Here is a 16902-nt window from a genome sequence, read left to right as displayed (position 1 = left end):
AAGCACTAAAAACTTTCATGGTGACAACTACTCCTTGTGACTAGCAGTAACCTTCATGAGACTAGCAGTAACCCTGTGCACAAATGTGTGCTTCACTGCATGTGCTCCCCCTTCACCAAAATCACATATATACTGACCTTTCCCCCTGCCTCTTTGGAGCAGTTTCTGAGAGCTATGTGAAATGCTGTCTCCCGGCCTATATTCCTCATTTTGCTCCCAATAAAACTTCCAACTCTCACATTGTGCATATTTTTTTCAGTCAACACTAGTGATCTGTCATCTCTAATGTCAAAGAAGTCCAGTAATATCAACTCGCCAACGTCTGGGCAGGGTTGAAAGAAAGTTTGTCAGGAGAAATGGTTGCTTATCTGAGGGGTTTCTGATTCTATCATGTCCCATAACTTTATCTCATAATTTAGCATTCCAAATTGTCCATAACATAACCCTTGTCTCTTCACGCTGCATGTCAGACTGCTAAATTTACATACCAAATGGGGTAAAACAACCATTTTTCACTATTTCCATCTCTAAACTATTTTTACAGAAAGTTAAAATAAGTTCAGTATCTAACGTCAAATTTGTTTATCAGGGATATTTTGACTCTAACTAGAAAGACACGATGAAATGAAAGCCAGTCTGTACCTGTTTGATCATCCAAAGCCATATTTTCTTATGTATCAAAATATTGGCAAGTAGAAAATTTACCTAAATCTCAGACATTATAAAGAATATCACTTCTCTACACAATTACTCATATTATAGTTCAATATTCAAAATACATTTTTGAGGTATGAAGTAATGTTTCACATTTTACAGATAAGGAAACTGAGGCTTGGTTAGTATTACCTAACTGGTGAATAGATATGAATCCAGCTTTATCTGGTTCCTTTTCTAGGGTTTCACGCAATACTGAGAAGTTAAAACAGTGTGAGGAGAAAGGAAATATATCTGACACTGTTTGCTAGCTAATACAGCAGCCATTTCCAAGCCCATTTCTCTGCATCCACGGAAGGAGCTGAAGAGCCAAGTACTCACTTCCCAGCTTCCCTGGCAGCTCTCAGTAGCCGCATGTCCCATTCCTGTAGCAGAAGTCTGGTAGGGGTGTTGGAGAAGTTCTGCTTTTCTAAGGAGTAGAACTGGAGCAATTGGTGAAGCCATTTTCTCTTTTTCCTGCCCTGAGCACAGATGTGAGGCTTGAGGGTAGGGTGGCCCTCTTGCCATGGAAAGAAGTCAAGATGCTAAAGATACAAATATGCTTGATGACATCATCAGTCCAGCCCTTGACTGTCTGCCCCCAAATATACTGTCATACGAGATGTAAAACAGGAAAGAAAACAAGAAAGGAAGGAAGGAAGAAGGAAGGGATGGGGGGAGTTAGCTTCTTAAAAATCCATGAGAATTCACTATATCAGTAATCTATTTTTGTGCAACAAATCATCCCCCAAACTAGTGGTTTCAGAGAGGTACCATCTATTGATGCAGGACCAGCAGTTTGGGCTGGGCGCAGCTGGTGATCGTTCTGCTGGTCTTGCCTTGGTTCACGTGGCTGTCCTCACCTGGCAGATCGACTGGGTATAGTTGATATGAAGTGATCTTACCTACTTGTCTGGAGGTGGCTCAGCTCATGTGAGGGTGCAAATGCCAATCAGAACAGCAAAGTCTTGGAATTTAGAGGGTTTTTCAAAAAGTAAATTTGTTGATATGCGATTTTTTTTTTTGGCTTATTCACTAACTTTAGGATTAGGATGTAATTCCAACATGAAAACAAGCTCTGAAAGGTAGTTACCACCAAGTGTACTAAAACTCCACTTGACTTCAGTCAGAATAAAAACTTTATTTTTCCTAAATATTCCACCTGATATGCTCTGAAGGGAGGGGCTAGCAGCCCAGATATTGTTAGTGCTACTGCTTCCACTAATTTCACTGTGCAAACCAAAATATTTTATTTGGGGGGAGGAGTAGAAATGGAGATGTAAAGATGAACATAGAGAAAGTATGTTGCTGCTAAGTTTCTTCTCAGAGTTAGACTAAAACACTGAACATGCAGGGAAGGACTACATGCAAATCTTTCATCATATAAAAAAGTATCATCCAGTATTTGTCTGACACAAATGCTAATTTTTAGTCCCTGAGGCAGGTCTGTGATTGGCTCTATAAGTTTCCACAATCAGAGACAGAGCAAGATTCTTATAGTTTCACGTCTTCCATCCAGTTCATCTTCCTCCCAGTCGCTAGCTTTGCATCTTCTGAATTCTCTGATGTAGCCAAGGAGCAAGAATAAAAGGTTTCCCAAATGCTCGTTCCTTCTTTTTCTCTCTGAAATCAATGTCACTGTCAGCTTTCCAGACATTGTAGGGCAAGGAGGGACATTAAATTTGTTCTGAGACTATTTAAATTGGCTGAAAGGACATGTCTGAATGTGTGGCAGCTTTCAGATTGACTTTCTAAAGAACGTCCTTTCATAATTTGACAAGAGATACTAATGGTTGCCTCTCAGCCTTAAACTTCCAAGCTAATAATTTTGATGTGTAGGAATTTGTATGGAATCATAATAAACTCAACCAAAAATATCTAAGAAGCCAAACAACAGAAAATGTTTTTCAAAATGGCTGTAATTTTCATCAATAGGGTGTGACAATGGGATCAGATGAAAAATCACTTCCCAATACAAGATATTGGCAAATATTATTTTTTCAAAACAATCTGTTCTTCCAGAATAGTATACCAAAAAGCTATTGAAATTCAGACAGATGCTTACTAAACATTATGGAAAAACCATCTTTTGTTTAATATTATTTGTAAACATGATATAGTTTGAACAATAAGAGATAAAGCAAAAGTCTCAAAAAATCTCTATCACAGGGATGACCTACTTCACCATTCTCAATTCATGTTACAAAGTATTTTAGGGGGAAAGTGGAAATGGCTGGAACTACTGCATTTTTTTTTTAGAAAAATATTAAAATAATGTAATATGGCTGTTCTCAAGGCAAGAAAATGATCCTCCAACGAGGAAAGAGAAAATAGTATTTTTATTTTACCTGATAGACCTTGGTTGAATTAACTCAAAACTTCAGACTGAGAGTTTAAATGCTCCTGCCTGAAAACTGAGTGGTTGGTAAATAAATCTAATGAAGAATACAGAGATGCTGTGCCTGAAATAAGATGCTCAGTTCACCTAGGACTTCACAGAAATACATTCTGTAAATGCTCAGCAAACTGAAATGACCTGAAGAGAGGGACAGCTTTCTACTCCTACTCTTTGAAGGAAACACAAAAGCAAAGGAGGAAGAACCATCCACTTCCATGCAGTTTCAGACTCTGGGAATATAAGGACTTTCCTCTTAACCCATCTTTGAATTTCTCATAGAGTGATGAAAAGAGCAAAATGTTGCCTAGGTTTCGTGTGACAGTGAAATCCCTGTGAAACATTCCCTGTGTTTAAATCCCATAAAAAAAGGTTATATAGCTCCTGACCATAAACCTGGGCAGGTACTGGCAGGGTCATTTTTTTCATGGAGACAGAAAATGTTCCTTTACCTTTGCAAGAAAGACCATTTTAAAGAGCACTTCATAGCTACAAATGATAAATGTGGATAATGGAGAAAATAATCCACAGTCATTATTTCCTACAATTTACTCGTTGAATGTATTATAGGTTATGAAAATTCTATACCCAGTTATTTTTGTTTGCCTGTCTATAACCAACAAATATTTCTCTCTCCCTCAAATGCATATTAATAGATAAATACACACATGAACAAATATATATACACATACAAACATAAAAGAGAATTTTTTCTTCTTAGAACCTTGGAAGAATGTAAGCCTTCTTTTTGCCCAATTTCACTTGATTCCCCTATTGTAAGAATGCAAAATACGTGGTTGGCACAAAAGACCAACAGGTTTCATCTTGCCTGCCAACTCTCGTCCACTGCTAGTGTCTGTCTGGAGCAAGGAGTTGAGAAGGATTCTGAGGCCAAATCTAAGTTCAGCCAAAAAGAGTATTATAATCAACTTCCCAGATGGCCTCTCTGGGAAGGGACAGGGAGCTACATATTTGCTCTTCATTTTAGATCTCTCTCTAAGCGTTCTTTGCTTTAAGAGGCATGGCAATACAGACCTCAGAAGACAAACCAGCAGCTACCAAACCGACAGGTGTTGGGTCTGTGGGTATGTTGTGTGTACAAGGGTAGAAAGTAGAGGGATATGGAAAAGCAGGTACATCCTGCTGAGACAGTCAATCTGCAGCTGCATCATTCAGTTACATGTTTATTAGCTCAATTCATCACAAGTAAACCTTTTGGACAGGGCACAAGTACTTAGCACTGGCAAATTCATTGTGAGCACGGGAAGCAAGTACACGTTAGAGGGTGAATACTTGGGAACAAGCTACACTTCCTTTTTCCACAGATGATGAATACAGGAACAATCTCTGAGCCTGACAGGCCTTTTAACATCCAAAAGGAGCAAGTCTGATGAGGGGTCAGGCATGGTTAGCAGGACTATTTACATTTCCTAAGGAACCTACACTCTCATTAAAAAGCACAATTTCAAGATGGCAGCCTTTCACTATCTGGATGATTGTGTCCCACAGAAAGGAAGGAAAGGGCCCCTTAGCTGCCTTGTCTCTTTCCTCTAATGCTCCATAGGGTCCACCATGTAGAAGGGCGCCAACCCTTTATGGCTTCCTCTGGAGGCCACCCATGTCCAGAAACTCTTAAAGAAGTTTAGCTGTTTACACTAACCCTAACCCTATGCTGTTTCCTAACCCTACTCTGTTCCCTGGGAGGGAATGAATGACAGCTGAGGGGGAAGGTACATAAAATTTCAAATTTTGTAGCTTGATAACACCATACTTTAAAATCATCAGCTCTTAACAAGTTGCAAATTTGGTTATTAACATTCAGGAAAATCACAGACACGTAATAATTTTATTTTGAATCCTAAAACTATTGACTATTACCAAATCAAAAAACTAAGTATTTGATAAGAGCAGGGAGGGAATTCTTCAGGTACAACTCCAATCCTCATAATAAAGATCACCTGGACAGAGTAAAGGGAATTTGGTGTTTGAACTCTGTCATTCCTTACATTTTCTGCAGGATGGTTTCTGCAGTGGTGGCATGGCTCACCATAATGAGATTTAAAACCAATAAAATATCATATGTTTTGAGAGGACATTGGTTATAAAGCAACCAACTTCAGCATTTGGCCTAGAGTAGGTATTAAGTAACTAGTAGTCACTCTCATTTTATGAACTGTTGTGCAAGGGCAGAAGTTAAGCGGGTCTTTATAGAGCTGCCCAAGAGCTGCCTGAGACCTGCCCAATGAGCATCTATGTCTTTAACCAGATTTTGATTCATACAAATTCATGCAGAAATTAAGTCCAGTTCCTTTGTCATAATCTAATGTTGTGGTTTAATTTTTTTTTTAAGATGGTATCATTCTTCTTCTTACCTCTGCGCCTAGAATAACTGTTCTTTCACTTGGTGAACTTCTACTTGTCCACCATTCAGGACTCAGCCTAGACCTTACTTCTTCCAGGAAGGCTTTTCCTTGCCATCCTCTTCCCACCACTCAGGACAGGTATCACTTTTTTCTCATAGCATCTTGGCCATACCACTATCACAATACCCATCACAGTTGTGTTATCATCCTTTGTTTTACTGGTTCTCTCTATATTCTGGGTTCCTTAAAGGCAGGGACCTTTCATTTATATCCAAAGTACCAGACATGTTTAATAAATGTATACCAAGTAAGTGTCAATTCTGTTTTAAACAATATAACCATATTTCTATTTAAGGTGAAACTTCCCTGAACACTTGTTTAACATCTTTATCAAAATAAAGAATAAAAGGTGAAATCTACTGAGCATTTAATACCTGCCAAGCACTATGCTAAGGCATTTATTTGTGGAATCTCATTAAATCCTCTCAAAAACCCTATAGAAAAGGTTCTATCATGATCACTATTTTAAAGAAGGAGAAAGTGGGCCTTGGAGAGAAAAGTAACTTGCCTAAGGAGGCAAAATTAGTAAATGGGAAAGTCATAATTTACATGAATATGTTATGACACCCAAATCCTACATTTAACCACTAAGTCATGCTGCATTCCATAATATTTCCCAGTTTGCAATTAATATCCTTTTTAAGGTCAACCATAGTGTCCATTAAAGTACACACACACACACACACAGGCACACGTAGGCAAATAAAATGCTAGAAAATAAATCAATACATAATGATAATACTACCAATTCCAGCATAAAAGGCAACCATGACTAGTTTCAGGACTTGTGAATTCTGCAGGCATCACAAAATCTGAAGTCAGGTGGCAGAAGCTGGGAAGGTTTCTCATGATGCTAACTTGCTTTAGTATGATGGGAGGGGGAAACCCATTCACAGATGATGTAAAGGAATGCCAGGTGGACTCCAATATTTGGGATGAGGAGGCAGATTGATGGCAGGTGAAAATTAACTCCAGAAAGGGAGAAATAATACACATCAGATAAACTTTCAGTGCCACATCCTGGATTTCTTTTAACCTTAGTATAAAAATTCAGCTCACAGATTTCCCTGTCACAGGAGCATAGCTTGTAAATGCAAGAGAGTAAGTATCACAGGATGATAACTTTTCCCGTGTAACTTGCATCGGTCAACAGCTGGGCTCTAAAGTGACCAAAGATTCTACAGTGAAGATAGTTTGGAGTTATTTTGGAGTTACTTTGATGATGTTCTTCACCGTGAAAAACAAATTTTCAGAAAGCAAACACGATGCTTGGCAGAATGTTAAAGGGAGAGTCCCTGACACACTGCCTGGGCCTTAGAACCGGAGGTAAGACTGCCCCAGACAGCAAAGAGATCATCTCATTCAAATATAAAGAGCAGTATTTGGACCAGAACCCAAGGGCCTTCAAAGCAGTGCAATGAGAGATGCAGCCACACATTTAGATTTTATGAAGTAACAAATATAATTAATATTTTCATTTTTGCTGATGGAAGACCCTGAGAAGTACTGTTTTAATACTACGATGAGTTGGGGAGAGGAAGGTCTGTTTTCTGTGCGATTGTCTTCTGCCTCCTTATGCAATTTTACAAAGCAAGAACTAGGGTCACAGGGAGGTGATGGCAAGTAAACAAAATATATGAAAGGAGATCTTTCTTCTGCACAGGACATAACTAGCTGTGGCATTCAAGGTCGCTGAAGCTCAGAGTGTCAAATGCTGTGGGTGGAGTTAAAAGAAGCTGGAAATTTTAAGATCCACAGTAATAATGACAATGGGGTAGCTGAAAGAGGTGTGATCAAACCCCAGGCCCAGATATGAACAAATAACCTTAGAGGTACTAAAAGGTTTGGATTAGCCTTGCACCAACCTTGAACCCAAAACCTGACTGGGCTGTGGGCATCAGAGGCCAAGCTCTGCTTTCCCTGCGTTTAGGAACAGCTTTGGAGGCAGAGAGCATCACCTTCAGCATCTGAGAAATGACAGAGCAGGGACATTCCCACCTTCCTACTGATCCAAGGATGTTCTTTGCTTATTGTTGACAGACTTCTACAAACAGTGGTCTTTCTTACTAGTAAAAATTTAATACCAGCTAACACCATTTAAAACATGAATTTTTCAGGAGTAACTTAGAACTCAAAGGAACTTCTTTAAGGAAATATATGGGGCTTTTCACTGTCTATCTATCTCTCTATCTGTCTATCATTTATCTACTTTTCACTGTATATGATCAGATAAAATTTATCTTTCCTCTTTTAGAAACATAATTTTGATATACACATCCTATTTTTAGTACCCATGAAAGAGTACTATTTGCTGCATATTTGGGTTTTAATATTACAAGAAAACATCTAGAAAGGTGGATAGAATCATGCCCCATCCCCCCAAAAGGTGCCCATGTCCTAATTCTCAAAATTTGTGAGTATATTATTATCTCAAATAGCAAAGGGGACTTTGCAGATAGGATTAAGGGCATTGAGATGGGAAGATTATCCTAGATGATCTAGGTGAGCCTGTGTAACCACAGGGGTCCTTATAAGAGGGAGGCAGGAATGTCAGAGTCAGAGAAGGCGATGTGATAGAAGCAGAGGCAAGAGGGAGAGAGAGGATGAGATTTGGCGATGCTGAGTTCCTGGCTTTGAAAATAGAGGAAGGGGCCATGTGTCCGGGAAGGTACATAGCCTCTCTAGGCAAAGGCAAGGGAATGAATTCTCCCCTAGGGGCTCCAGGAGGAATACTGCCAACATTGTTGATTTTCTGTCCTCCAGAAATGTAAGATAATTTGTTGTTTTAAACCCCTAAATTTGTGGTAAGTAAGTTGTTACAGTGGCAATAGGAAACACACACAGACTTGGGCAACGGAAGTGGGCTGCTGCTATTAAAAACAACTGAAAAATGTGGAAGTGGCTTTGGAATTGGGCATGGGCAGAAGCTGGAAAACTGCTGATGACCAGGACAGGAAGAGCCTACATTGCCTTAAAAAGACTGTAGGTAAAAATGTGGATATTGATGACTCTGGTAGGGAAGACTTAGATAAAAATGAGGAGCACAGTGGAGAAAACTTACATTTTCTTATTTAAGAAATAAATAAGTTTTATTTTATTTATTTATAAATAAGTTTTATGCTGGTGGAAAAGTGGACTTTAAAGGCATTGTTAGCAAGGGCTCAGGACACGAGGAATATGTGGAAACTGGAGGAAAGGGGTCTCTTGTTTTGTATATAATGGCATAAAGCTTGGCTGACACGTGTCCCACAAATTTGTGGAAAGCGGCCCTTCCGGGCCATAACTTAGGGTACTGAGCTGTGGAGATTTCCAAGCAAAGTGCTGAAAGTACATCCTGGTTTCCTTTTGCTGTCTGTAATAAAATGTAATAGGAAAGAGAAAATTTGAGGAAAGAAGTCTTAAGCAACAGAACAAAACAAAAACCCAGCACCTGATTATTTTAGAAATCCTCAGCCAATCCAGATTTTTTAAAACCTGTGATTTTAAGATTCTCAACTCTAGAACTGTAAGATAATAAATATACATTGTGTTAAGCCACTAAGTCTGCAGCATTTTGTTACATCAGCAAAAAGAAACTAATACGGTAGCCAAAATGAGAAGCCCTGGGTAAATAAAGAACATGTTCATTTGCGGGGAGAGCTTCTGAGACGTGGAACTCAGCTGGTGACTCTCCTTGACACTGACGCTCACTGTTGCCCCATTTCCCTCACTTCTGTGGGGCCCATAACGACTGCAGCATCAACTAACCACCCCAAAACTTGGTGACCTACACACTGCAATGTGTTATCTGTCATGAGTCTAAGGATCACTGGCGGGCTCACTCCTGGTCTGCAGTCAGCTTAGGAAGTCTGCTGGGTTCTGGCTGGTCTCGCATGGCCTCAGCTGGGATGACGTGGCTCATCTCCCCACCATGTCTCCCCCTCCAGCAGGCTGGCCTGGCTTGTTCTCACAGCAGCGGCAGGGCTCCAAAAGAGAACACAGAAGCATGCAAGGCCTCTTGAGGCCATGGCTCTGAACCAACATACCAACATTTTCTGCTGCCCAAAGCAAGCCTCACAGCCAGCCCAGAGTAAAGGGTGAAGAAATTGACTGACTCTACCTCTTAAATGGAGGCGCTGCAAAGCCCCACTGATACAGGTTACAGGGGTGGGTGAAAAAATGGCAATATTTGTGCATCAGTGCACCACTATGTTTATGATAGAAACACTGATAATGACGCTCCAAATGGAAGTTTAGGCCCAGGAACCTAGATGGACCTGCAAAATATCTGTTTTTGAAATCATTCAACTAACAGCATGGCCCAGAGCCTGGACAGGGAGGGAAGGAGGCAGAAAGAGAAAAGAACCAAAGATTGATTCAATGGTATATTCTTTGATAGCAGAGCCAGAAAAGAGACTACAAAGTTTGGCGATCCCCGCTCCAGGGGGAATGAACCAATTATACATTGTTTACTGCTGGGATGGCTTTTCCTGTGATGTCACAAATACAGAATTGTCCTGATCAATAGACCTGAGATTTGCAGAAAACATCTTTCTAACATATTGATTATCATTCTTAGGTTTACTTTGAATCTATTAAAGAATCTTTCTTTTAAAAAAATAATCTACATAATCAACTCTTAAACAGAAAAAAATATGCAATTAGCCTGAAAGTCAGCTGAAATTGGACACAGATTTTAAATAAGGCCCATCACATCACACTTTTAATTCCCTAGAAACAATATTGCCCAGTAACCTAGAACAATAAACACCCAAGTGGTACTACAAAATGCTTAACAGGGAAATGTATGAAAGACTAGAAATATTTTTACCCAAAGGAAAAATTTGATAATTCATATCCACCCACTCCCACCAGGATTTATAAAGAATAATTCAAGATGTGTTGGCTAGATCAACAGAAATAGACAATATTGTAAAGATGCTTAGGTCTATCATAGTTTGATAGCTGAGTTCTACCTAAATTGATTCCAATATATTTTAGAATTGTCTAGTTGAAAAAAAAGGTTTTTTTGGAAGCTGAATCTAAGCTATTTTAGCCTAATAATAAACATTTTCATTTACCTGCATTGGACAAGCATGTCGTATATGTAAAGCATGTTCATAGAAGTTATCTAATTTAATCTTCATTAAAACCCATGAGGTGGGCACTATTGTCCCATTCCAAAGTGATTAAAGAATTTATGTATGGTTATACCACAACCAAGTTATAGGGTTGGGATTCTATCTGAAATCAAAGGAAGTAATCTCTTTGCTTCCCTTTCTGCCTCCTATGTAAAAGTGAAAGTGACAGGCTGAAAAGTAAACCTGGGATGTTAAAAGCAAAGAACAACCAAGACTTCCTTTGTCTCCGGACCACGGTCAGTAATGTTGAACGTCTGGGCGCCCCATCAGCCTGGGGTCCCAAGGACTCCAGAAGAGCAGTGAGAGAGCCCCGTTGCCCGTGACAGGCAGGCCCTGGGAGCCAGGAGTCAGTCTTTGCTGATCTAAGCCTCTGACATGTGGGGTTTGTTGGTTACAGCAGTATAATCTAGCACATCCTCACTGATACACATGAGGTTCTTCCCTCCCCAAGAGAAGATGCTTTGTGGGTTGCACCAAATCCATACACTAATCCACCTGGGAAGAGTAACCAACTAACCTTAACATCACAACAAAACACAAGGCGGCTCAACCAGATATGGCAGATATGAGCAGAACTGACCTACATATGAATGAAATAAGAAGGCATTTCCAGGTAATAATAAAAAAGTAAACATGATGTTGTTTCCCATATTATCAATGGTGAAGTTTCAGTTATTATTTTTTTAAATCTCTAATTTGTCACAGACCAACATATGATCTCACCATGTGAGTTCATGTGATCCACTAACTATTTTATAGCTAGTAAACCCCCTTTGACTTGCCAAGTGAATTCGCAAATTGTTGAGATGTGCATTATTAAATTGCTCTAAAAGTTTCTAAAAGCTTACTTTCAATTTCTGTAAGTCATTGCAGACCAGTAATCAAAAGGAAGACTTTTTTTTTTTTTTTTTTTTTTTTTTTTTTTGCTGTATGCGGGCCTCTCACTGTTGTGGCCTCTCCCGTTGCGGAGCACAGGCTCCAGACACGCAGGCCCAGCCGCTTTGCGGCATGTGGGATCTTCCCAGACCGGGGCACGAACCCATATCCCCTGCATCGGCAGGCAGACTCTCAACCACTGTGCCACCAGGGAAGCCCCCAGACCAGTAATCAAATGTCTGTGGTCCTTCAGCAGTTCAGGTAACCACTATGCGTAGCACTGCTTAACATAACAGTTTCCTTGATTTGTCTTTAAAGTGAGCTTTGCATTTGCACAACCAGAAACTCATAATTTTCCATAATTGGTTTAAAAAACTCAACATAAGGAAATTGGGCTGAAGAGTACTGGATAGAAACAAGATGGACAGTGTGGAGAGCATTAGCGGAACTCTGTTGATGAAATGAGCAATCTGGATTCTGCAGATCAGAAATATTCCTGTAGCCATACTTAACTAAGCATTTTACCAATTCCTAATAGAAAAGAATTGTTAATATCAAAACATTTTGTATATAATTTATAGTTCATCGCACAGAAATCATTCTTAGAGACAGAGTAAACTATACATAGTTTCCACTCCTTAGGGTAGGTCTGGTGTTCTCAGGTAATCTTTTGCAGTTTAAAAAAAAAAAAATCGCAGTTTGTTGTTTATAGGAGTGCTTAAACAACTTGTATAGATAAATCTGACCCAAGATTGACAACTATTATGAGAATTCTAGTTCCCAGTCTGAGCAGATGGAGCAAAACCAACTTAGATGAAAAGGTGCCTTCACATAGTTTATTCCTATCTGAGAATGCTATGCATTAGGATTTTTGTTAAAAATTGGTGTGTATGTATACACATATACAACACACAGCACACACATATTACATCTCTGTATATACAACATGGTTTCTCAACCTTGGTATTTCATTACCTAATGATTTGCACCAGTAATCCTTGCTGTGGGAGCTGTTCTGTGCACTATAGGATGTCTAGAAGCATTTCTGGACTCTACCCCACTGCATGCTAGTAACACGGCCCCAGTCATGACAATCAAAAATATCTTCAGATATTGCCAAGTGCCTCATGGGGGAAAACTGTCCCTGGTTGAGAACTAGTGATATGTACTGTGTACAATATATATCTATCCTAGGCCATTCAGGCTGCTATAAGAAAATATCACAGATGGAAGAGCTTATAAACAACAGAAATTTATTTGTCATAGTTCTGGAGGCCAGAAATCCAAGATCAAGGTGCCAGCAAGGTCACATTTTCCGTGAGGGCCCTGGTTCATGGCTAGGACCTTCTCACTGTGTCCTCACGTGGGGGCGGGGCAGAGGGAATTGCTCTGCATCATCCTTTATAAGGGCACTAATCCCACTCAGGACTCCACCCTCATGAGCTAATCACCTCCCAAAGGACCACCTCCTAAAACCATCACCTTTGGGGGTTAGGATCTGAATACACAAATTGGGGATGGGGGTTGGGCACAAACATTCAGTTCATAGCAATATCTTTCAACAAATATTTTTCTTAATTTCTTGGGAAAACTCGCATGAATCCTTCGAAACTCATTAAAAAGCAAACAAATGTATTGCTTTTCAAAAAAGCAGTATGGGACAAAATATTAAAAGCATCACTTGGTCAACTTTTTATGCAAGTGATTTAAAGGTACTTAAATAGTGTCCTGATTGCATTTTCAACACACTGTATCAGGCACTGGTCTCTATAAAGCCAAAGGTCCAAATATCATCTCAGAGTAAATGTTAGACATAAAATACTTCAATTATTTCAAGTGGATGGGAATGAAAAAGTAACGTCAAGATGTGTGTTCTGCATCTCATTCCAGTATATGGGAAGACCGGTCAGAAGACATTCGTGCACTTTCCTCCCAGGACTGGAGGAGCCAGCTGGAGTAACCTGCATTGCCCTCAAGGGATGCAGAGATTTCTGTCTAGTCAGGCCTTTGGCAGGACCCTGGCAGCTTTGTTTGTGGGCAGGCGACCCCCTCACAATTCTGTTACTTTATCCTTAAGAAAGTTGCCATGGAGACTGGCAAGGAGATGGCGGTCAGCCAGGCGCAGAGAGAGAGAGAGTTTTAGGTTGAAAGAAGTACACACACTCACACACACTCATGCTCTCAAAATACAACCTTGTGTGTACATAATCAACTTAAAAAGAATACACTTAAGAGTCATCGTGTATTTGGGTAAGTGGTTAAACCATTGTTTCTTTTCTAACTTGCCCAAAGAAACACCACCAGCTAAAGAGCAGTTAATGAAGTAGGAAAACAGCACCTATTAAAAGTAATCCATCACAGCTCGTGAACACCCAGCTAGTGGGCATCTGATGGCAAAATCTGTTTGCTTGGGAAAAACAGTCATAAGAAAGGAAAGTGAAATGATATAGTAAATGAAGACTGTATTCTTCGTTTGGTGAAAACAAATGATTTGGTCAAATTAAATATTATGAAAAACAGTCCAACATTTTAGTTTATTTGCACACACAAAAAGTAAAAAGAACATAAGGCTTTGCAGATTTAGTTTTTAATTTTGGAAGCACAGCTGAATGGGGATTATCATTAGCATTCTGCATGGCCTCAGATTTTATCCAGTATTTGGTGTCTGGAGCACTTTGCACTACAACCTTCGATTTCAAAGTATTTTGTCAGAAGTGATGAGAAAATCCGGAGGGACATCTGAGTTGGTGAGTAGTACACGCAAGAAAGTCATAAATCCTTCAGAATACTCTAAAACAGCATTAGAAACTTGTATACTGTGGATGCGTAAATCACTTAGTGTGTTTTTGGAAAGTAAATCTCTTTATGCAGCATGCACACAATAAAATCAAAGTTTCTATATGCTTTTATTCCCAGCATTGGGATATGCATATAAACAATATGCAGGAAAGCATGTCTGTAATTCAGATTATTGGGGTGAGGACAGTGCGAACAAGCCTTCAAACAGGAAGAAAAGAAGATGAGACGGCTTCTCTGGTGGTTCAGTGGTTAAGAATCTGCCTGCCAATTCAGGGGACATGGGTTCGAGCCCTGGTCCGGGAAGATCCCACATGCCGCAGAGCAACTAAGCCCGTGAGCCACAATTACTGAGCCTACGTGCCACAACTACTGAAGCCCACGTACCTAGAGCCCCTGCTCCACAACAAGAGAAGCCATCGCAATAAAAAGCCAGCACACCACAACGAAGAATAGCCCCTGCTCGCCACAACTAGACAAAGCCCACACACAGCAACAAAGGCCCAATGCAACCAAAAATAAAAATAATAAATAAAAATAGATAAATTTTAAAAATCATATAAAGAAAAATGAGAGAAAAATTCCGCAAGATGAAACTTTCCTTTCTGCTTCTTATGAAAGTGGTGTGGACTCTCCAAAGACTGGTGACTTCTATGCATGACCAACTAACTCAATCAGAAAGCAACAACTGTGAAGTCTTTTCCTCTATCCCCTAAGGACATATTCTCTTGGACATATTCCTATGTGGGCTTCTGTGTGGCCCCAATAAGCTGACCCAAAGGCACTTCACCTAAGGTTTAAGTTGAAGCTTTGTTTTCCAAGTTTGGGGAACACTGCACAGTCTCACTCCAGAATCACTGCATAGGTATCAAAACTTAGTGTTTTGTAGTCCTCCCGATGATCAAGTATGTCTGGATTTTACATGGTCCTTTTGTCACTAGATAAACAAGACCTGCTGAAATTGCAAAGGAACTATACAATTATTAGAGTTGGATGGGCACCACGCTGCCACCAGGCTGATACTATTTAAATCAGCTTGTGGTCCACAGGTCAGCAACATCAGAATCCCTCATCTCCACTCGATTCCCTGCTCTCCTTGCCCAGTGAGCAACACAGCAAAAGTCAGAAGTCTGACTAGACAGACGTCATTTATCCAAACCGTCTCCTTCTGTAACCCACAGAAAGAGATACCTGCAATTCCCCTGACCATGGAAACTGACAGTAATTAACATGAAATTTCACCATCACATTAATGGCGACCCAAACGACTGAAAGAAAATCACTTAAAACCATTTTTATTTTAAGGCAAAGGGCATGCTTTGCAATAAGGGAGAGTTGGTTTTTTATTAGAGAATAAAAAGGTGAGTCCTCATTCTGTGATGCAATTCTGATAGTATTCAATTATAACATATTTACGGTACATCAATCTTAGTGTAATTTTTACAAAGAAATTTCAAACACATCTTGGTAAACTTGTTTAAAAGTTGAATCAAAACCTCCCCCACCCTCTCCCACCCCCTATACACACTCCTGCAACGCTTTGGTATTATTTTCAGCAGAAATGAAGATAAGAATGTTCGTTGAGAGCTATGACTTTTTTAAAATATTTATTTATTTACTTAGCTGTGCCGGGTCTTAGTTGCAGCACGCAGGATCTTCATTGCCTTGTGGGATCTTTAGTTGTGGCATGTGGGATCTAGTTCCCTGACCAGGGATCGAACCCAGGTTCCCTGCACTGGAACCGTGGAATCTTAGCCACTGGACCACCAGGGAAGTTTCAAGAGCTATGACTTTTAACTTTTCACAATGAAAGGAGCAGTGTGCTTTCCAGTTTCCACTGACACATCAGGCTTCCACATTCCTTCAATTAAAAGATTTGAAAGTATTTGCAAATACAGCACAGGGAACTCTACTCAGTGCTCTGTGGTGACCTAAATGGGAAAGAAATCCAAAAAAGAGGAGATATATGTATACGTATAGCTGATTCACTTTGCTGTACAGTAGAAAGGTATGCTGGGGAAAATAAAAAAGGTAAAAATAGTGATTTTCTTTCAGAGGTGCAATTGCATAGAGGATAACTTTCCTCCATTGAGAGAAGGCAAAAAGCAAACAGGTAGATACTTTACCACAAATTATTTTGTTTATATAAATAAAAGCAATTTCTTCCCTAAGCGCTATTAAGCCTGGAGTCATTTCCAACACGTATGATTCTGTTGATAACCTTGGAGGTGACTGAGATCAGGATTCTGGTTTTGTGTTTATTCATTCTACTCACCCTCCCACCTGCACCATTTTCAAACATTTCTCCAGATTCTTGGGACCTCCCTCCTTCTGCCATTTCCATCCCATCTCTTGAAACCAGATGGAAGTCTTCTCTCATCAGGCAGTATCTTACAATCTTTCTTTGTCTATGAAAACTTGCCTGTCCTGCGTTCCATTCCTCCATTAGTTGGGTGTCTCCTTGTGTGACAACCTGATCTAAATGCATCCTAATTGATGCATTTAGTGATGGGTGACTTGCTGCTGGGGCCCATATCCTCACCAGGCACAGTAGATACAGTGCCCAGGGCCCACAGTACTTTCAGAGATCTGTGAAAAT

This window comes from Delphinus delphis, chromosome 10 (genome assembly GCF_949987515.2).
Source record: "Delphinus delphis chromosome 10, mDelDel1.2, whole genome shotgun sequence".
Classification (NCBI taxonomy): domain Eukaryota; kingdom Metazoa; phylum Chordata; class Mammalia; order Artiodactyla; family Delphinidae; genus Delphinus; species Delphinus delphis.
The sequence above is the reverse complement of the archived record's forward strand: the minus strand, read 5'-3'. Positions refer to the sequence as shown.